Source organism: Trachemys scripta, chromosome 9 (assembly GCF_013100865.1).
Source record: "Trachemys scripta elegans isolate TJP31775 chromosome 9, CAS_Tse_1.0, whole genome shotgun sequence".
NCBI lineage: Eukaryota > Metazoa > Chordata > Testudines > Emydidae > Trachemys > Trachemys scripta.
The window spans coordinates 101,906,936-101,928,406 of NC_048306.1; the positions used below are offsets into that span (position 1 = coordinate 101,906,936).

At 49.9% G+C, this 21,471-nt stretch overlaps 1 protein-coding gene across 2 annotated transcripts in view; it reads right to left on the reverse strand.

Moving 5' to 3' along the window:
- The window catches only part of MB21D2 (Mab-21 domain containing 2), a 74,504-nt gene that overhangs the window by 15,249 nt on the left and 37,784 nt on the right, over nucleotides 1–21,471 (reverse strand). Inside the window, exon 1 of one of the 2 annotated variants that reach the window (XM_034782444.1) lies at nucleotides 10,198–10,309. The exons of the other annotated variant lie outside the window; for it this stretch is intronic. The gene's annotated coding sequence lies outside the window, so the exon portion shown is untranslated. Of the gene's footprint in view, nucleotides 1–10,197; nucleotides 10,310–21,471 lie in introns of those variants that run through there. 2 annotated transcript variants of the gene reach the window in all.

A 21,471-nucleotide genomic window follows, 5' to 3' on the forward strand; every position in this document is an offset into this window, starting at 1 on the left:
CCATCCTTAGAGGTTTTTAAGGTCAGGCTTGACAAAGTCCTGGCTGGGATGATTTAGTTGGGGATTGGTCCTGGTTTGTGCAGGGGGTTGGACTAGATACCTCCTGAGGTCCCTTCCAACCCTGATATTCTATGATTCTATGATACTTCCCGGCTACTGGGAAACACAAGCAGCTGGGTCCCTCACAAATTCTCTCATAAACCATTTGACAAGAATAACTTTTTGTCTACACTAGAAATGCGACAGCGGCTCAGCTGCAGTGCTTCAGTGTAGACACTCACTACAGCAATGGGAGGAGTTTTTTCCAATCGTTGCAGTAAATCCACTTTCCCAAGAGGCGGTAGCTAGGTTGACTGAAGAATTCTTCCATCGCCCTAGCGCGATCTACGTTGGGGCTTGGGTCAGCTTAACTACGCCGCTCAGGCATGTGGATTGTTCACATCCCAGACCAAAGTACCTGGGTCAACCGGACTTTCTAGTGTAGACCAGCCCTAAGACTGGTTTAAATGCTGACTCCCTATGAAAGGAATCGCCTCTTGCCCATCAGGAAGGGCTCTGAGAACGAAATGGGCCATTGTGCGACGTCACAATACAGACTTCACTAGTTGCCCCTGCACAGGCTACGGGCAAGGGCTTGTTCCATCAGCTTGAATTCTGGAAGGAAATAAAGATAGTGGACATGAAAACTTTTCATCTCTTTGGCTGTTTGGACTCTGACAGGGCTGGAGCTACGAAACAGAAGCAGAGATGCCGGAATCAACCTGGGTAGCCCTAGAAGACATTCAGAGCGGACAGATTACTGCAACTCTGTTACCTTTTGGAACCATCAATGGTAACTCATTTGTGCCTGCTTTAATCTGTAAATAACTCATTTATTTTTCCTAGTTAATAAAGCCTTAGTTAGGGCATGTCTACACAGCAGAGAAAAACCTACACCTGGGTAAAATGAGTGTGTCTCACTTCCCCCTTTTACAGATAGGGAAACTGAGGCACAGAGGTGCAGTGAGTTGAGAGAGGTGACAGAGTGGGCCAGTGGCAGAACCAAGAACAGACCTCAGGTCTTCTGAGTCCTGCGAGGTGGGAGGGCCCTAGAGCCCGGACTTCACCCCGAGCCCAGAAGCCTACAGATCACCACAACAGCCCTACAAGCCTGAGTCGGCTAGCACAAGCCAGCCGCGGGCTTTTCTTTGCTGTGTAGACAGACTCTTAGTTTACTATTGGACTGTTCGTGTTGTCTTTGGTGTGAGATCTGAGGTACAAACCGAGCTGGGGTAAGTGACTGGTCTCTTGGGACGGGGCAACCTGAACGTTTTGTGATCCTCTGGTGCACAGCAACCATCCAGACCGGAGTGCCCAAGGGGACTGTCTGGTAAGGCAGTTACACTGCTTAGGTGTTCCCATCTGTACTGGGCTGGTGAAATCGAATGATAGAACATACAGCCAGTCTGGGGGGTCTGCCCTGAGGCTGGTGCTCCCAATTTTCGTACTAAGGTTATACTAAGTGGGGCTGCCTTAGACTCACTTGCGGCGCAGGGCAGAAAGCTGAATCCCCACCGCATGGGGCTGAAGCCCGGGGCCCTGAGCCCTGCCACCCGGGGCTAAAGCCAAAGCCAGAGCAATGTAGTTTTGTGGGTGCCCCTGTCGTGTGGGGCCCCGGGCAATTGCCCCGTTTGCAACCCCTTAACGCCGGCCCTGGCTTTTATATGCAGATAACCAGTTATTGTGCACAGGTGGGCCAGGGAGTTTTTCTAGCATGTCTGGGGGGCCTCGGAACGAAAAAGGTTGAGAATCCCTGTGTTAGAGGATGTGGCAGAAGGTGCCGTGCCACTGGCTCCATCTAGCCGCCCATCACTCCTGAGAACAGTGGCCTGACAGGCACACGCCAGCTGCAGCGTTAACCTCTGACCGAGGAGCAATCGCAATTCGAGACTCCAGAAGCTGGGGCGTCACGAAAAAACATCAAATATTGCCAGATTGGCTGATGTAGTTTAATTTGTCTTCGCCACAAGACCATATTTTTTCACTATACAGCATTGCTGCGAGACATTCAACCCCAACAGGATTCTAGATTTAGGTTAATAACGAAACAAATACAACCTAAAGCTTTGCTCACAAGAAGCGTACAATGGAGAAGGCGGACCAAAAGGCTTAAGGTATACGACAGATCTCGATCATCTTCACAGGTATAACCAAAATTAGGAACCTCAAAGAAATCAAACATTTTAGGTCTAGTTTTTATAGCTGTTTTGATGGAAGTGCCCTTATGGAGGCTGTGTTTCTGCAGCACTCACCATCCCCGGCACGGAAGCTGTCCCTCAGAAGGGACACAGGTGTCAGCAGAACATTCTGCTGCATATACGGCATCAGATAATAGCAACTTCACCAGCCCCCTGCTGACAACTGGACCCCACGGTGAGGAAGACCACAGACCTCCCCAATTCTCTATCTCATCAACAGAACTGTGTATGCCAGAAGCAGAAGCACTAACATCGAGACTGGCCCCTTAAGACGGGCACTGTATTAGAAAAATCAAAATGAGGAAGCACAAATCATGTCCAGAATCCTGGTTATTCAATCCTGACAGCTTTGGGGAAGGGTTGAGAAGAGAACAAAGCCCCGGCTTTTTAGTGGATACAAATAAAAGCAACGTGCAAATAGGAGCTAGCAAACACAAGTCATGTACGGAGCGCCACGCTCTGCCTAGCTGAAGAGATCCTGCTGTGACAGACAGCTGTCCACAGGCCCAGGCTTTCCTTTCTGCTCTGCACACACGCAGAGAGCGTCGGGGCACACCCACGCAGAGCAGAGACGTTCTCACAGCACCCATGGCCCTGCAAGTACAGAGCTCTCGAGGGCCAGCCTTGCCATCAGCAGGGCCAAAGCATAGAACAGAGAGAACAAAACCAGAGTGCACAATAAAACACAGCAGCCTGTTTATTTATCCATTCCCAGGCTTTCCTATGCTGCTCATCAGTGTAATCATTAGTCCCCGAAAACACTTCACTGGGCCTGTCCTCACAACACTCTGAGCAGCAGGGAAGTACCGGGGATGGGGAAATGAGACCCGGAGACCTGACACACCAAGAACGGAGACAAGAACCCATGTTTAAGTTTCACTCCAGTTCCGCAGCCACAAGTATGCCTTGCTCTAGTCCTCTCCCTTCTCAAAAAGAAGAACAGGAGTACTTGTGGCACCTTAGAGACTAACAAATTTATTAGAGCATAAGCTTTCGTGGACTACAGCCCACTTCTTCGGATGCATATAGAATGGAACATATATTGAGGAGATATATACACACACACATTCCCTTCCCAAAAGGATCACAGGGAAGGGGGAGGGGTGACTTCCGAGGAACTGCTATGGGGAGACAGTGAGGTCCAAAGCCCCTGGAGCAGGTTCCCTCTGATGGGACGAAGGCACGATCATATTGGCCTTCAGGGTACATCACAAAGTAGAGAGCGAGAGAGCTCGTGCGTGTGTACCGTCTATATTCCCTATCCACCCAAGTACCCGACGTGGGAACTTGTCAGTTATTTTGCAAGTCATTCCAGGCTGATGGGTAGTTTACAAGCATGCAAAATATGTAGTTTCATAGACGGTTGCTGATCTCATACCTGTTATCCAAACAGGTTAAAATCCAGGATTTAAGGAGGGGAAATATCCATGCCATTTCTTAATCTTCGCCCCCCCCTAACAATCAGAGGTATATTCTCCTTTCTCTGAAGGGCTGCGATCCCCATGGCACTTGTGAACGATACAGCAAGAAGACAGCAGTTTCCTTACTGTGAAATTACCTCTTCTATCAGCAGATGGAGCAAATGCATTGGTTTTACTGTAGGCTGCAGAGAGCAGCGGATGTGTGGAAGGAGAGGGGGGGTTGGAGAAGAGCTGAAAACAAGGGGGTTAGGTTTTTCCTACTGCACTTCTGGGGAAGGAAGGAGAAATCTCTCTCTCACCGCCCATCCCCTCCCCCCACCATGAAGGAATCACCCAGAACAGAAGTTAGAAGCCAGGGCAAGGAAATCCAGGTGAAACACTAAGGCAACATATTAGAATTACAAGGACAGAATAACTGAGTGACTGAACATTTGCCAAGGGAGGAGGCTAGGACAAGGCTAGGACAGATCCCCACCTATTGGAGGTTTAAGGAGCATTTTATATCAGTTCTGCTGCACCAAATCATGGCAGGTGGAGACGAAAAACACCTACAGTGTCAGGTCATCACAGAGCCATTATGGGTTTTCTCCCAGCATGAGAGTGCCTTAGCTAGTGCCATGATACCCTGTGTGTGGCCGGAGGGAGGGGAGGCGCAGCACGAATAGATTCATAGATTATAGGACTGGAAGGGACCTCGAGAGGTCATCGAGTCCAGTCCCCTGCCCGCATGGCAGGACCAAATACTGTCTAGACCATCCCTGATGGACATTTATCTAACCTACTCTTAAATATCTCCAGAGATGGAGATTCCACAACCTCCCTAGGCAATTTATTCCAGTGTTTAACCACCCTGACAGTTAGGAACTTTTTCCTAATGTCCAACCTAGACCTCCCTTGCTGCAGTTTAAACCCATTGCTTCTTGCTCTATCCTTAGAGGCTAAGGTGAACAAGTTTTCTCCCTCCTCCTTATGACACCCTTTTAGATACCTGAAAGCTGCTATCATGTCCCCTCTCAGTCTTCTCTTTTCCAAACTAAAGAAACCCAATTCTTTCAGCCTTCCTTCATAGGTCATGTTCTCAAGACCTTTAATCATTCTTGTTGCTCTTCTCTGGACCCTTTCCAATTTCTCCACATCTTTCTTGAAATGCGGTGCCCAGAACTGGACACAATACTCCAGCTGAGGCCTAACCAGCGCAGAGTAGAGCGGAAGAATGACTTCTTGTGTCTTGCTCACAACACACCTGTTAATGCATCCCAGAATCATGTTTGCTTTTTTTGCAACAGCATCACACTGTTGACTTATATTTAGCTTGTGGTCCACTATAACCCCTAGATCCCTTTCTGCCGTACTCCTTCCTAGACAGTCTCTTCCCATTCTGTATGTGTGAAACTGATTTTTTCTTCTTAAGTGGAGCACTCTGCATTTGTCTTTGTTAAACTTCATCCTGTTTACCTCAGACCATTTCTCCAATTTGTCCAGATCATTTTGAATTATGACCCTGTCCTCCAAAGCAGTTGCAATCCCTCCCAGTTTGGTATCATCCGAATAGGGTGATGAGAAGAGTCGGGGGTGGCGAGGTGATGGACAGCATACCTAACTACGCGTCCTGTCTATTGCAAATGAGTTGAAGAACTTCCATACAGAATAACTGTCACGGAAGGCTGGTATTTTGGCCAAACCACCTTTACAAGGCACCTTTTGTGTTGGTTTTATTTTAGTATTTAGTAGCCACTTTATGGTGTTTTATAGCATCATAAAATCCAAGCAGGGAACAGGCAATTGACACTGTTTATCAGAGCGAGAGAACAGAACAAGCGTTGTTTATAGCAGCATTGTTAAGACTTTATTGCAACTGCATATTAATAAGTTATGAAAAGAAACGATCATCTTTACAGGGGCAATTGCAAGTGAAATTCGATCCCAAGTTAGGGTAGAGGTTGTTTAAGAAATAAAAGTCAAGCATTCACAAAAACCTAGCAGGAGAAATAGCTCAGAGTTTCAGTGGAAGCAAGTGATTTTGGTTATTTTAAAATAGAAGTGACTGCAGCCCAAACACTGAGAGAGTGAAATAGACCCACTAGTCACTTTCACTTCAGTCTGGTCCCATTTCACTCTTTTCAGACAAAGTAAACACACAGCTTTAATAATGAGTTAGAAAGGAGAGATTTAACATTATTTCTGTTGAACTACTGCAAGCTGTTACTTATCACATAGGCTTGGATTATAAACCGGAGGAAAATGCAGGGATTTTGGAGTTCATTGGTTCTACACTGAATTGATAATCTACAATTGAGAGAAAGAGGGAGACAGAGAGAGAGAGAGAGAGAGAGAGAGAGAGATTGACAGTAAATGTGTGAATCCAGTCTATAAAGCTTTCAATTACTTGAGAGATTCTGAAATAAAATTAATTAAAAGTGCATCTAATTTAATGAGGCATTTGGGAGCCAGGATTAGCGTTTTAGTTAAATAAATTATATTAAAATCTTGCCAATCTGACTTCAGAGGAATTCAAAATGTAGAATCTCAACTGTGAGCAACATGGCCTGGGTAGAGCAAGGCTACCCTGGGTTGGGTCCCTGTGCCCACCCCTCCTTTCCCCCATGGTGGTAGCCCTGTAGGATAAGAAGGGAGGAGGCAGGTACCAGGGCATCTGTCTCTGGAACCCTCCCCTAACCTCGGGGTGGGGCAGAGCCAGTATTCTGTGGGTCTCAGGGACCGTTGCGTGGTCTGTTCTTAGGAGGACGGTCTGCATGTTATGAGCGGGAGCCCGTGTGTTCAGATCAGCCATCAGCAGTTGGACCACCAGCCTGGGCTTTGTGCACCTGGAGAACGTGCACAAGTCCCTAGAGCCAGGCGTTCCACAGGGAAACCTGCAGGGGTGGAGAGAGCGTCTGGCCACAGTAAACTGGATGTGAACAGAGACAAAACTGGCAGCCCTGCCACAGGTGAAGCTGCCAGTGAGCTCAGTGGGGTCGTACAGTCCGGGAGCAGATTCTTAGGGTTTCTCAAGGTAGATTTAGGCCTATAACAATTGTGCTAGGGACTAGGCTCCTCATTTCAATCTCCTTCTGTGGAGCTGCAACACCCTCGGAAAGGGAAAAGGAGGCAGCGGCTTATTCTGTGGCCACGGGGCTAGGAATCCAGACCACAGCAGTGAGAGCTTGTGTAACGTCCAGATCCAGGTCACTATGAAAAGACAGATTGCTTAAAACACTCCAAGCAGGAAATGCAGGAGGCGGGCAGTGGGGAAGAGAACACACTTAACGTTACCAGGAACCCAGCAAGGAATGCTGGGAGCCAGCCGGCCTTCACCTGCCTGGGACGCTTGCTAGGCTCAGCATTTAACGTTGCCCCAGCTTTAGCACGCCCCAAGCCATCGCATTCCTGTATTAATGGCTTAGGCAACGGTCAGCTTTGCATTTGTTACTACTTCTGCTTGACCAAGATGACCTGAATCCACAGAGGTTGCACCGCAAGCTCGGCGCTCTTATCCGGCCTGCGAGCCGGACGCACTCTGCATTTTCAATCAGGAACCAGCATACTGCAGCTGGCCCCAGTCAAAAACAGCATCACCTACCCGCAGCATTCAAACCTCAGGAGCGGGGCCGCCGAACGCCACGGGACTGGCTTAATTACCAAATTAAAACAAAAAAGTTGGGTTCTTGCCCTTTGCTGCTTTCTGAGCCCTTAGGATGCACTTGGGTCACATTTTCAAGCTTTTCTCTGCAACCATGAGGGCTGCAAACTTGCTGCCACTTTTTTTTTTTTTTTTTTTTTTTTTTGGTAAAGTGAAAACTGAGATTCCCACATAGTCCCAGGACTCCAGGATCTGGAACTTTACGGAAAACACCCAATATTACCAGAGATGGCAACAGTGTCAGGTGACGTCTTTTCACCCTGTACCCAGCTGAACGACTAACACGTTGGAACCTCTAGAAACCTGTGCCAAAGTTCCCTCTGGAGTAAACCCAGCATGCAGTTACCTCCCGCGTGCACCACCATGTCCACATGGACAACCCCGCAGTACCAAGGACATAGCCATTGCATTAGGCTGGAGAGTCAACCCTTCCCGCTGCAGCAAATGCAAGCACAACTCATTTCAGTAACTTCGGGGATCTCTTCTGCTTCTCTGAAGTAGGACTCTGATGCCATGGATATGTGCTCATGGGCATACCCCTGATCTCACTGCACTTACTCACATGCACAGTTAAATCACGTGTGAATGTTTGCAGGATGGGATCTAGACACGTGACAAGCCTACACTGCATCACGCCCTCCCTCTCCCATCTGATCTTTATTCTCGGTCGTTTTTCGTAAGTAACTTTCCACATTCCACTGTAACCCAGGCTCCCAGGGGCATGTGAAAAAGCTATTTGAAGCCTGAATTTAAGTGCAAGTGTTTATTTATAGACCGGATATATAGTTTAAATTTCTTCTGCCTTCAGTACAGTCAACCCAGCATCAGCTCTGCATTCATTACTTATACAACAAGCAGCTCTCTCTTGCCCAGTTATCACACCCCTTTGATCTGCAGGCATCTGAACCTCCTGCGTGAATGGGAACAAGCTCCGGAATCTCGAAGCATGGCAATGAGAGACGGGTTCCAGGATCCTGGTGTGGAGCCGTGTTTTGGGCTCCTCGGTGCCCAGGTCCAGCAGCAGGTGCATCGTTTGTCCTGTAACAACAATGGCCGTTTGGTGGGAGCGTTCCAGGCCAAATTTCGTCAGGTCTTACAAAAGGCACACCTGTAATTAGAGAGCCACCTTTGTCCTCCCCCCCTCCACGTGGCCGTGCTCTGAAGAGTGCAGACTCTTGCACCCCTGAGCAGCAGAAACGCATCATTGCCACTGTGTTTGGGGCCCAACATCCTTTTCTTGGGCAGCAGGATTTGGCCCTAGGAGAGGGTATGCTTTCGCCAATGAGCATGTGCACTGACTACCTTTAACACACACAGCCTGTTGCCAACTCTCGCAAGTCTCATGGTCTTTGGTGCTTTGCTCAAAGCCCCAGCTCCTGGAGTCAGGTGATGATGTGCAAATCTCAGCTTCCATTTACCAGCAAACCGTTTCGAGCCCTCTTGGTGGCAGAGAAACGTTGAAAACACGAGCTGAGTGAGACCTGAAAGCTCAGAGGGCAGGAAGAAAATAAAGCAAGCCAGAGGTATTTTTATTTCTAGAGCCCAACTCAGGACTCCTGGTTGCCTGGGGTCGGCCACGCTGCACCCAGTAACCAATTCCCCGTGACACTCCCCCTCTGGACAGCCGACACCCATCCATGCCTCAGATTGATCTGGTAATGGCAACTGTGCAGGCCAGCGAAATGCGCAAGAGGCCTGACTCACTAGGCGTGGTGGAGCCAGGGTGCAGAGCAGCCACCCTTGGTAAGCACAGCTGTGGGTTACACGGTACCACCTTCGAGAAGCTGCTCAGAGTCTGGCCTACCGCAATCCCCAGGGGACGAGCAGCACAAAACCCTCTGCAGCCAGGGCTGTTTGCAATTCAAGGAGCGGCCACGGGAGGGTAGGTGTCTCGTAAGATTGAGAGTTTCCTTTCCCCCTTTGGGGAGCAGGATGTACTGTAGTTCCTTTAAACATCCTTAAGGTTCTTATTAGATTCAATAGCTGAGCGCACTGGCTTGATGTTTCCTAGAGGTGCATGTTGAAACAGGGAGCTCTGCTTTGTCTCTTTCCACAACAGAGAGAGGTACGCTTCCTTGGGTGGGGAGAATGAGGGAGTCTGAACTCCCTCAGGGAATGAAGGGGGGACGTCTCCCTCACAGGGCCTGCCCAGAAGGCCCCGCAGTCTGCATGTGACAGAAAGCACAGCACAATTCACCCAGAGCTGCAGTGAGCCATTTGCCAGGAGCGCGGCACTCCAGGGACACGCTGGGCTGGGAATTGCAGGAGCACTCCCTCCCATCTGCTCCCCAGCGACGCTCACACACAGTCCCTCCTGGGTCTGCTGCTCCGGCCAGGCGGTCGCTCTCCCCCGCACATGCACAGATTGGACTCGGCTCTGAAGCAATCCGTTCAGATGTGTTCAGGGCAGCAGCAGCCAGCTTTGCACTGAACCAGGGCAGGGGTTAGTCTGCAGCCAGAGAGAGATGCGCATTTAGGACCTCCCATTCTAGCCCCTTCGTCTGCAGGGCACGCGGCACTTCACCCGACCTCCCGCAGCTCCAGGGGCCACAGGGCAGGGCAGGTTCCATGCCAGCTCCGAGCTCAGCAACTGGCGTCTCCACAGGAGAGCTCGCTTCGCTGATCTCTGCTTCATGAGCAAAGCCACTAGAAATGCACTGAGACCCCCAACCTAGTGCACATAGCAGGACACGGCTGAGCAGCCGTCAGAGACCTCGCAGCACCCTGACTGCGCTGGGCTGGACTCACTGTCTCACTCCCAGGCCTGACCTAGCCAGCTCCACTCAAGCCTCAGTGAACGGTAACTGTGGTTTTAAAAGCGCTAGGGGGCCCAGGTTTGAAATGTGGGACATCGCACACTGGCTGCGACCACTAACATCTTCACTTTGCTCTCACGTACCGTCCTACCGGACAAACACACAGCAGAGCCGCACAGATCCCGTCTCCGACATCACACTTCGGCATAAACAGCAGTCTGTCGCCTTCCTCCCTGTTCAGAGAGGTCGTCTCACACCCTGCTTCCTCTCGCTGGCCAAGGCCATCCCCCTTACACTCTTTCCTCTCCCAACAGGAAAGAGACATCATTTGCAGAAAAATCCCATGATCTCACTCTTCACGGTGACCTTTGCTCTCTCTCCTGACTCTCCCACGTGTTATAAGCTTGCAATGTTCTCGCTAAAAACAGGCTCTGGGAAAGGCCTGTGTCTTCACCCTGATCTGTTCAGGTCCCCACACACACCAGGGACAGATGAAATGTAATAGCAATGGAACCATAAAATAAATACACATAGAGAATGCAAGAATGGTCCTATCGATCAGTGGTCCATTGAGCTCGGAAGCAGACACTGGCTGATGCAAGACAGAGCAGAAGGAAGGTGCATTACGAGAGCTTTGCTTTAAGTGCACAGGACCTCACCAAGGTACAGCAGGGAGTTTCTTCCCTAGGAAATCCTGAGAAATCTCAAAAAGAACAGGAGTACTTGTGGCACCTTAGAGACTAACCAATTTATTAGAGCATAAGCTTTCGTGCTCAGGCCACAGTGTCCCTTTCTTTGCCTTCACCTGCCGGAGTATCTCCTCCTCCTCCAGTTCCTCTCTACCTCCCTCTGCATTTCTACCTCCCTGTGCCCGTCACAGAGATGGGATTCAGTGAAGGAGAGTGACAGCAGAACCCTCTTTTGTTTGCCATTAACATCCCCCTACAGTACAAACACAGCCCCTCCCAGGAGCATTGCCAGGCAGGGAAGGGCTCATGGGCACAGAAGATGAAGCAACCCAACAACTGCGAGAAAGGAAGAACGCAGGTAGGTACCCAGGGAAAGCTGACTGCCCGGGCATTTCTGAGCACAGGTAGAAACAGAGCAGTCACAACAAAGGAAGGAATTATGCAAAACTAGCCGGAGTCAGCTGATCTCTTTCTAATTCCCAGCACCTGACAGCGCAGCGCTAATTTCCCATGTCTCAAGAAGAATGTCACAGGCTGAGGACTGAAGGAATAGCCTAGCTGGGAATGCAGGTGACTCTGACACACACACACACACACACACACACACACACACACACACACACACACACACACACACACACACACACACACCATTTGAAAATCCACAGGCAGTTACTGCAACACGGCTTTATCTGGTGCAGTTTCTTTCATACGCGGCATGTTCCAAACGCAGTGCAAAATTAAAGAATCGATCGGAGTTAGTGAGACAAATGGAGTTAAGAGGTATTAAGCCATGGAGCACGACATTTGAAAGGAAGGACAGTCTGGTGGCTAAGTCACTGAACGGTGACTCAGGAGATCTGGGTTTGATCCCCAGCTTTGGCATAGTGTGCACTCCCAGGTTCACAATCTGAATTCTCAGCAACTGTTTTTTAAAATTAATTCAGAGTTTGTGACCATAAAGCCAGTGTAAAGTTAACTACATGTAAGAGATTCTTGCAAACTCTTCTCTAGTTTTACAACTGGTACTTTAGACTTTGGGGCTTGGACTGAACCAACCTACGTTACAGGGAGTAACTCTACTTTCTGCTAACTGAATGCAGCTCCCTCACTGAAGTCCAAGGGCTGCAGTTGGCCTGTGTCTGAACAGAGAATGCATCTGAGGCCTGGTCTATATTTCGAGTTTAGATTGACGTAGCTACGTCATTCGGGGTGTGTCATTTGGTAAACTGACCTAGCCCCCAGCATAGAGGCAGCTAAATTGATTATGGAAGAATTCTTTCATAGACCTAGCTGGTGCTGCTCGGGGAGGTGGGTTACCTTCCGCTAACACAGGAAGCGTCCGTTTCTATTCTAATGCAGACTAGCTGGGAGGGGTTTAAAGCCATTTTATTTGTAGTGGTTCCTTGTCAGACCAACTTTACACTCAGTTTCCCACAACGTGACTATTACAACTCCTGCCCAAGTAGGTTAAACTGTAGCAAGAGTCGTCATGATGGAGCCAGCTTCTGCTCTCAGCTACACTAGTGGGAAGATGGGGATTCTGTGCTGACACCGGGTCAACCGAGCACAGAATCTGGCCCTGAGGGATTAACCTGCCTTCAGATGGGCCCGAGGTGGCTCCCACCACCGACAGCAACAGCACAAGTGCAGGGTTAGAGAACATGGCCCTAGCCCTGCGGCACCAGTCTCCGATCAGCATCACAACATTGCTTCGACCTCTCTGCGTTTTATTACGAGCCCAAAGGGAAAAGCCGACCTACTCCATTTTAAAGGTACTTTGAGTCAACAAATCTGGTACTGAATACACCTCCATGAGCAGCCTTTGGCTTCCAAAACAAAAGTCTCTCTCTTGACTAAGAGGGCAATCTCTTCGCTGCTGGCAGCACGGGCACGCTCTTGTCGTCTGTAAGCCAACCAACCACTTGGAAGGGCAGTGGTGTGCATCCCCACCCCACACCTCACTGAGGACAGGCAACTCAGTGACCCCCTTCCCCCCCATTCCACAGAGGGCTCCAGGCCAGGAACGCCCCAGTAAAGCCAGGCACCCACCGCCAGCCCTAGCTGCCCAGGCACACTTGGAATAAAGGAGACCGAGCTGGACCAGGCCTGGGGCAAGCTGCCAACGACCCTCGCCAGAAGGAAATCTCCAAACGAGTGGGGAGAAGGAATTGGAGGGCAATAAGAAAGGAGCGTCCCTACGGCTCCCTGACAGTTCCCATGGAGGAGGGCACACAGCCAGAGGTCCCCGGTGTCACTACAGATAACAGGAGGTAGCCAAGTTTTCAGACAATAAAAATGACTCAAGATAGTGAAGTCCAAAGCAGACTGCGAAGAGTTACAAAGGGGTCTCTCAAAACCGGGTGACCGCGTGACAAGACGGCAGATGAAATTCGATGGTGATGAGTGGAACGTGATGCACATCGGGAAGCATAATCCCAACAGATACCAAAAAAACGGGTCTGAATTAGCTGTTACCACTCAAGAAAGATCTTGGTTTTTAGTGCAACCACCGCAGCAGGCCCTTTCTTACCCTCATCTCTCTCTCCCCCAGCCCCACAGGCCCCTCCTGCCTCCTCTCATTTGGCCTAGTTGTTGGCATGGTGGGTAGATCCCCAAGGAGCTCTGGGGGAGAGGGCGGCTTCCTCTTTACTTCTGACGTGTCTGACCAAGCCCAAACCTCTGCCCCAGATTCAGCTGCAAACAGACACGAGCGAGCCAGAGTGCCAGGCAGCCCAGCGGGGACCCATGGGGCAAGACTTCAAGCACTGGGCCAGGGTCCCTATGCGAAGGCCACTCAGGCAGCACACGGCTGCCCCAACGCTGGCTTCCCCAGCCACTGGGGATTCCCCTGCAGCAGATCCTACATCAAACCAGGTGCTGGCCTAAGGGGCTCCCTGACACCGGCTGAGTGGTGTGCATCTCGGAGGAGAGTCAAGGCAGTTCTTGGTATTAGCAGCAACCCAGCAAGGACTGCACGAAATAGAAGGGGGGGGGCCGCGTCGTTGCTTCAGGGTCTAACGTTTCCGAGAAAGGGGATGGTTTTAACCCTAGGTGGCTAATACTGAAAAAGCCGCCAGCTCGGCCACTCTGGTCACCAGCTTTTTCACACGCCTCGTGCAAGCCGGAGCAGGGCTTGTGACAGGCAGCAAGGCAGACTAATGAGAGGGTGAGTGCTAGAGTTTCACAGGGACCTATTAAAGTGCCAGACGGAGCATTCCTGGCTCTCTAATTAACGCCCACTTGAAATCAGAATGCAGGATGACGTCACCACAACTGCTTGCATTCCAAGGTGCGACAGGGAGGAACCAATTGCTACACTGAATGACCCCAGGATCTGGATTCACGCATTTCATCTCAATAACATGCCCCAGGGTTAAAACAGTGGGACAGAGGCTGCTGAGGGGCTGCAGACACAAGCCAGTAAACCTTTCATGCGTACTCTGCTGAGAGATTGAAAAGGGAGCAGAGAGCAGCACTTGGGCTCCAAGAATCTGCCATTTCAGGAGCTAGCTAGTCTAGATTTTGCCTCAGAGCACCATAGCTTAGCCCTAGATTGACCCCTAACCATCTCCCCACCAAGTAGTCTCTCTCCTCCCCTCCAAATCTATTTCTTTCCCATCCCTTCCCCAGGAGCTGGCATCACTCCCATCATCAGAAATAGGCCGACATCTGGCACCAACATGCGTGTATTAGGGCTTCAGCTCGGCCATCTCCCCAAGCTGTCGCTGCCAGCACCCTGGAAGTTGCATTGAAAGGAGCCGGCTCTGGAGCTCAGGGCGGCTGGGAGATACAGGAGTCTAGCAGAGCAAGCCTGCCGGGGAAGGGCAGTCATGGGACGAGGTCAGGCACTCATTGGCCCCTCCATACCAGCTAACAGGTCTCTGCACTTCAGTTCACATCCACCTTTCACCAGGAAACATACGGTGTAGAGCAGGGAGCTCAAGCAGCGGCGGAAGGCTGCCGCATTTCAGTAGTGCCAGGGACAAATAACAGTGCCAAGATGGTGTCCCTTTGTGGGGAGATTCTGGTTGTCGTGCCGCCAGTCACTGAGACTGTTCCGCAAGCGAGAAAAAGACCAAAATCTAGTTCAAGTGGGATACACCAGCTTTTCTGCCAGAGTTCTCAGCTGCTTCACTGCTATCCGGCTTACTTCACTCAGCGTGTGGCATTTAGTGCTCCCCCTTCCACGCCAACGGGTATCAGAAATAGTTGAGAATTGAACGACATCAAAACCATACTGCAAGGAATCTTCCCCTCACAAAAGCGTACATTAAGCTGTGCCCGTCAGTCACAACGGTCACCTATGCAAAGTACATCCACTTCATGATGTAAAAACTTGGTTAAAAACAAACCCGTTTTTAATACGAGGGCAACAAGACGTTTCCAGAAAGTTTTTTGATTTGCCTGTTTGTTTTTATTAGACTGTTCATTAAAGGAGTCGTGTCTTTTTGCAGTGTTAGTAACCGTTGTGCTAGCATTGCATGAAACCCGGAAAGAGAAATTGACTACCCCAGAAGTGAGCGTGGTCAGCCTGTGCTTAGCTCTCCAAGATGAGTGAAGGGCAAAGAGTAAAACCTGCCACCATGAAGACAGAGAACTCCGGCTGTTCACACAGAAAGGGTTTTTTACAAATATCGAAGGTGGTCATTAATAACACACCTAATGAAAATTGTTTTTAAAATGTTTTTTCGTCTTCATGAGACAAAACATATGCAAATATCACTACTAAAACATAGGGTGACCAGATGGCCCGATTTTATAGGAACAGTCCCGATTTTGGGAGCTTTTTCTTACATAGGCACCTATTACCCCCCCACCTCCTGTCCCGATTTTTCACACTTGCTGTCTGGTCAACCTACTAAAACACAACCAACAAAGGCCTAAAGCTCTATGAATCGGGATGACCTCCTGATAGTTTTTAGATACACTTCAGTAATGCTACAAAGATTAAAAATGATAGAAATCTACAAAATAGCTTCAAAGTAAGACGTCAATGGAGGCCGAAAGCCACACTAACAGACCTACAATGCTTAATTCTCTGTCTGTGAAGGTTCATTACAGATTCTTTTTAAAGTCTCGTTCCAATCCTCCTCCCCTTTCCTTACCCAAGTTTTCAAAAAGACCCTAGGAACTCAGTGGATTATGGGGGAAACTCATGGTTGTGAGGCATGCAATATTCAATCACCCCAAGGCTATTATGGGACAACACTCCCATGCTGAGATAAGCAATGGTTTAGAAAAATATCTGAACGGTTTCAAACATCAAGATGATTTCACACCCAGATGGAAAATACTTGGGTTATTATCGCAACAGTCATTATGGTATTCAGCATGCAGTCATGCTAGGAACATCACAAGAATACAGCCACTTTCTTTGATAGGATTAGGGGACTGATCCAAACCCCACTGAAGTCAATAGGATTTTTCCAATGGCTTTAGTGGGAACTGAATCAGGCCCTAAAAATTAATCATACCAGACTACATAAGACCTCATGGTGTGTACACCCTATATCTAGTTAATAGATATATGGAGGGGTTACAGTAATATACAGTGCATTTATTTTCCCCAGTCTAGAAGTGAATAAGACCAGTGATGAGGATTCATAGCTGGGTATTGCACAGAAAGGACCGGGATCAAGCTAAGGGTGAGAGCACAATTACGAACATCTCCTTTTGCATCATGCATGTCAGGGCCCTTGGTGTGGGAAGCTTTGGCGAGCATGCTCAATGTGCGCTCAGAGTGGCATTTTAATGGAATATTTAAAGAGGAGTTCAAAGCAAAAAGCTTTGATGTTTGTGGCCTTTATGCTCAAGGAAAAAGACTCTGATTTGCAAAAGGTGCTATCTGTGAGCTCGACACTGCAGCCCAAACAGGCAGGCAGCACCTTCCAAATAAATGCAGCAGTCTTTCTAAACCGTTATTTGAACTGTACGTGATTCTTGCACCAAAGAAAGCACAAAGGGCCAGGGTGTGAACAGTGGCCCAGAACAAAGGGGAAAAAGCATTAAATAATAAAAGAGACAATTGAAAACAAAAAATCCAGCTGCATAATCACATGCCATGTCAGACTCATTCCCTGTGATACTGGGATATGAAATCCCTCATCTAGCACTGCTAAGGCACATTTCATACCTCCAGCAAACTCTTAGTAACCACGGTGCCACAGGGCCCTCTGTTGCTTTTTACAGATTCAGACTAACACAGCTCCCCCTCTGATCTTAGTAACCAGTCTTTCCCCTCCAATGGCTGCTAAGCAGTCTAACCAGATGTGTCTGTGTAGGTTTCAGTCCAGTTCCTAGCAGCTGCAATCGACAAGCCCGTCACAACCGGCAATCTCAGAGCCACTGGGTACTGGATACACATTGGAATGTGGACCATCCTCCTTCCAGAAAGGGGCTGTTCCCACAAAGAGACCCAAAGCAACAGAGTGAAAGGCTGGTGAAACCAGCATCTCCAGTCTAATGAAAAACAAACAACAAAACCAAGAAATGCGTCCGTCCCGTCCCGTCCCCTCTCCCCCCTGCCCCCACGGGGTTTGCTCAGAACTGATCACGTTGGCTCACAAAGCTCATGCATAGCCCAGAACCAAGCCAGCTTTGCAAAGTATTGAGTTTCACTGTGAACCTTTTGCACACTCATTGCCCCGTCCGTCATGCAAACCTCCCTGACGGATGCAATGCGGGCATTGTGGCCACTCCACAAGACAGTCACTCAGATACTAGCATAGGGCCAACGCCAAGTGGGCAGTTGGTTATGACTGCACGGGGCTGAGACCTGGGCTTTCTATACCCAGCTCAGGGGGTGACCCTGGGTAACTCACAACCATTCCGTGCCTGAGTTTTCGCACTTATAAACTAAGGTGTAATAACCCTTCCCTACTCCAGAGGGCTGCGGAGAGGCTTAATCTCTTTGAAGCATTTTGATATCATTGATGTGACAATGATAGCAAGACAGGAGAAATGAGGGGAGTGTCCGACTCCTAAATCCTGTGCCAATGGTCATGTTGGACACGCTCACACCAGGGAGAAACAGCAAAATCGCTTATCTGTGGCTGTGCGAGGAGACTGGGGTTTAGACACACTTATTGCTCCCGATACTCATGTCTGCTTGCCAGACCCCCGCCCCCCACAACCCACCCTGGAATGAGCGTCCTCGTGGGCTCACTTTAACGATGTCGCTTCGGGAGCATCACGCAGACGTCTTCAACTGGGGTAGCTGTGACAGAGGCGCCCAGGCAAGAGCTCAGAGTGAGGCAGACGGTGGTGGCCTGAGAGAAAGGGATGACGCAGATCAGCAGAAAGGGACGTTCTATTCCAGAACCCGCAACAAATGCCACGGGCAAAGGGTCCGTATTTCAAACCATTTCCAGTTCTATAGAGCAGGAGCCTTATGGAAGAGTCCTTCCCATCCCCCACTTTAAGAGAAAAAGCAGGATTACATTAAGATCCAGTCCAGAAAGTAAAACCTCTACATCAGGGGTCGGCAACCTTTCAGAAATGGTGTGCTGAGTCTTCATTAATTCACTCCAGTTTAAGGTTTCGCGTGCCAGTCATACATTTTAACAAGGGCTCTTTCTATAAGGTTTGAGCATTGGCCTGCTAAACCCAGGGTTGTGAGTTCAATCCTTGAGGGGGCCACTTGGGGATCTGGGGCAAAAAATCAGTACTTGGTCCTGCTAGTGAAGGCAGGGGGCTGGACTCGATGACCTTTCAAGGTCCCTTCCAGTTCTAGGAGATGGGATATTATAATATATAACTAAACTATGGTTGTATGTAAAGTAAATAAGGTTTTTAAAATGTTTAAGGAGCTTCATTTAAAATTAAATTAAAATGCAGAGCCTCCCGGACCGGTGGCCAGGACCCGGGCAGTGTGAGTGCCACTGAAAATCACCTCGCGTGCCGCCTTCGGCACCCGTGCCATAGGTTGCCTACCCCAGTCTATGTCTTCTCTACCAGACAATGACAGCTTGAGGCCGAAGGCTCCAGTAAATGATATCATTACTACCAGTCCAGCCAAAGCCATTGCATAACGGGAAAGAGGGGAGAGCCGAGAGACAGTGACATGCACGTTCCTTGCAGCACCGCTGGATAATCCAATTCTGCTCCGGGGGAAAGGACTGCCAAACTTAGTCTGTCGGGTTGGTTTGTTGCTAAATTCAAACTGATATTTGGGGAATTTGTAAGAGAAGTTATGTTAGGAGCACGTTGGCAGGGTGATGGGGGAAGAGACTGTGGTTTGTTAGTGGAAGCCTGTCAGCCCCCTGGTGGCTATGCCCCAGTCCATATGTTGCTATATAGGCACTGTCACACCAAAAGAGAAGCAATGGCCCTTTGAGTCTGTTACCTTGCCTCCCAAGCCAGGCAACCTGGATGCTTCAGGAGGGAACATGATACCACTCGGTGACCTGCTCCCACAATACTGGGCCACCAGAAGAAGTTTCTTCCTGACTTCTGGGGACTGATCTCATGCCATGAAGCTTGTGGGGTGGCGTAGGGCCTGCCCTCCTGCTTGCAGAAAATCCAGCACATCCCTGGGCAAGCAGGCTCTGCATAGCCTGTGCCCTGCCAGGTGAGCACTAGCCCAGCGCCAGCGCTTGCCGCTCTCACCAATGGAAGTTAGCTAAATAAAAGATATCCCCCCCCCCCCTCACCACCACCTTGTGTGTCAGGTCCAAAGCAGTGTTACATTGATCCAGTTCGTGGGACCCCACCGGAGGAGCACCTGCTAGTCCACCTTTGGGGTGGATGAGGTCTGCAGAGCTGCCCCACATGCTACCCACAGATTTACTGTAGCTTTGGGGGCAGTGAATCCCACCCCTCGCCCCCACACACACACATATCTCCAAGAGCAGACATTGTGTTCTCACCTCTCCATGGCGGATATTGCTCCCCATTAATGAGAGCTCTGTGGAGGGGACTGCTGCCTGCATGAGCAGAGAATTTCACCCTAAAACCGTCTAAGCCATTGCAGGACTCCGAGACAGGGCCTGTCAAATCCATACCTGGCAGAGCTAGCGGTCAGGGAGCCAGAAAGACACCCACCCAGCCTGCCCACAAACGCTCTCTCCGGCTGGTCAGCCTAACTCTCACACGCAGCCCCATTTGCTTCTGCTTAAGGGACCCCAGGAGCCAGCCGTTGAATACGAGCGGTAACTGCAGGCACACTAGCATTTTCAAAAGCGGCCTAAAGCCACAGAACTAAACACAGAGGTGAAGTTGGACACCAGGGCCCAGTTTTATCACCCTTGCCCATGGCACCTTCTCCCCCAGCGTGCGGACACTGAATTCACTGAACTACTTACCGAGGCCTGGTCTACCGTTAAGATTTAGGTTGACATAGTTACGCTGGACGGGGGGTGAAAAATCCACCCCGACTGACGCAGCTATGCCAACTTAGTCCCCAGTGTCGATGCAACTACATTGACAGAAGAATGATTCTGTCAAAGTAGCTACCACCGCTCAGGGAGAGGGTGTTCCTACACGGAGGGAAGTCGGTGTAGACTGCATCTACACGATAGGTTTATGTCGGCAGAGCTATGCCCGTATAGGCCCCATAGTACAGACGTACCCTTAGGAGCACGTTAGCTTGCAGAGTTGTCTGTTACGCTGAATAATCTGGACTAAACAAAACGGAAAGAAAAACCTCTCTCCCGACCAGACCAGAGGGACGGCTGCTGAAGGGTTTCTTCACAACACTCACGGGTGTGAACAGCAAAGTTCACACCTCGGAGGGTGCTGCGTGCTAACTAACAGAATCACTCCTGCTAGTCAGAAAGCCATGATAAGCCAACCAGACAGTAGCTTATGTAGCAGCTGGTGATCCTTTGTTTGCGCTTCCTCTCTCCTATTGGGCCATGCACCAATATTGCACTTAGAAGTGGGACAAGCAATTTCATTTTGTTAACCCAGCACAACTATAGGTGACTAAAGCAAAGCCCCGGAAGCTATTCTTCTCCTCCGCTTTTCGCGAAGGGGGCAGCAGCCTGGGGCCCCAAGTGCCCTGGATGGAAGAACTGCTTCTGTTTTGGGAATCCTGTTAAGTCCTCAGCCCACCACACCCCCTCTCGCACCAGACCGCCTGCCCGCGCCTCTCCTGGGGTGGAATTACGCAGTTCTCCTACTCGCCCTGGGCTACAGCACCACGTGGATCAACTGTACCTACCCAGCAGGTCAGACTGGGTTTGGCACTGGGGACAATTCCCTTCAGGGGTCTGTGACCAGGCATAGATGGCTCTTCAGACAACCAAGGGAGAATCTGTGCCAGTCTGGTTTCACTGAACAGCCCCCAGATAACTACTGTCGGAGAGATCGTGTTCTCTCTCTCTCCCCTCCTCCCCCCAGCCAGTTTTCACCCGGTCAGTTCCCGGGCCTTGGCCCCACTCATCCAAACCTCTGATGGGCTCACCAGGCAGTGGAGCCAGAATCCTCAATGCCAACGGTTCTGCCATTGTCCCGAAACAACATTCAAGCATTTACTGTATGGAAGTGATCTCAAGCCACGGTTTCCTTCCCGCCTCCTACTACACTAAACCAATAGGTTCATAGAGCAAACATCCCAGAAACTAGGTCAACAGGCAGCACCACTGCTATCAGACCTCGCTTGGCGCTCTGCAGCATCCTTAGCCTGCTTAACTCCTGCCTTACCCCAGACAGTTCTGTGGACCCGACAGTTTTCTTGCAGGCCTCCTCCTGACGATGATAGATCTTCCTGCCTGTTTTGGGCTC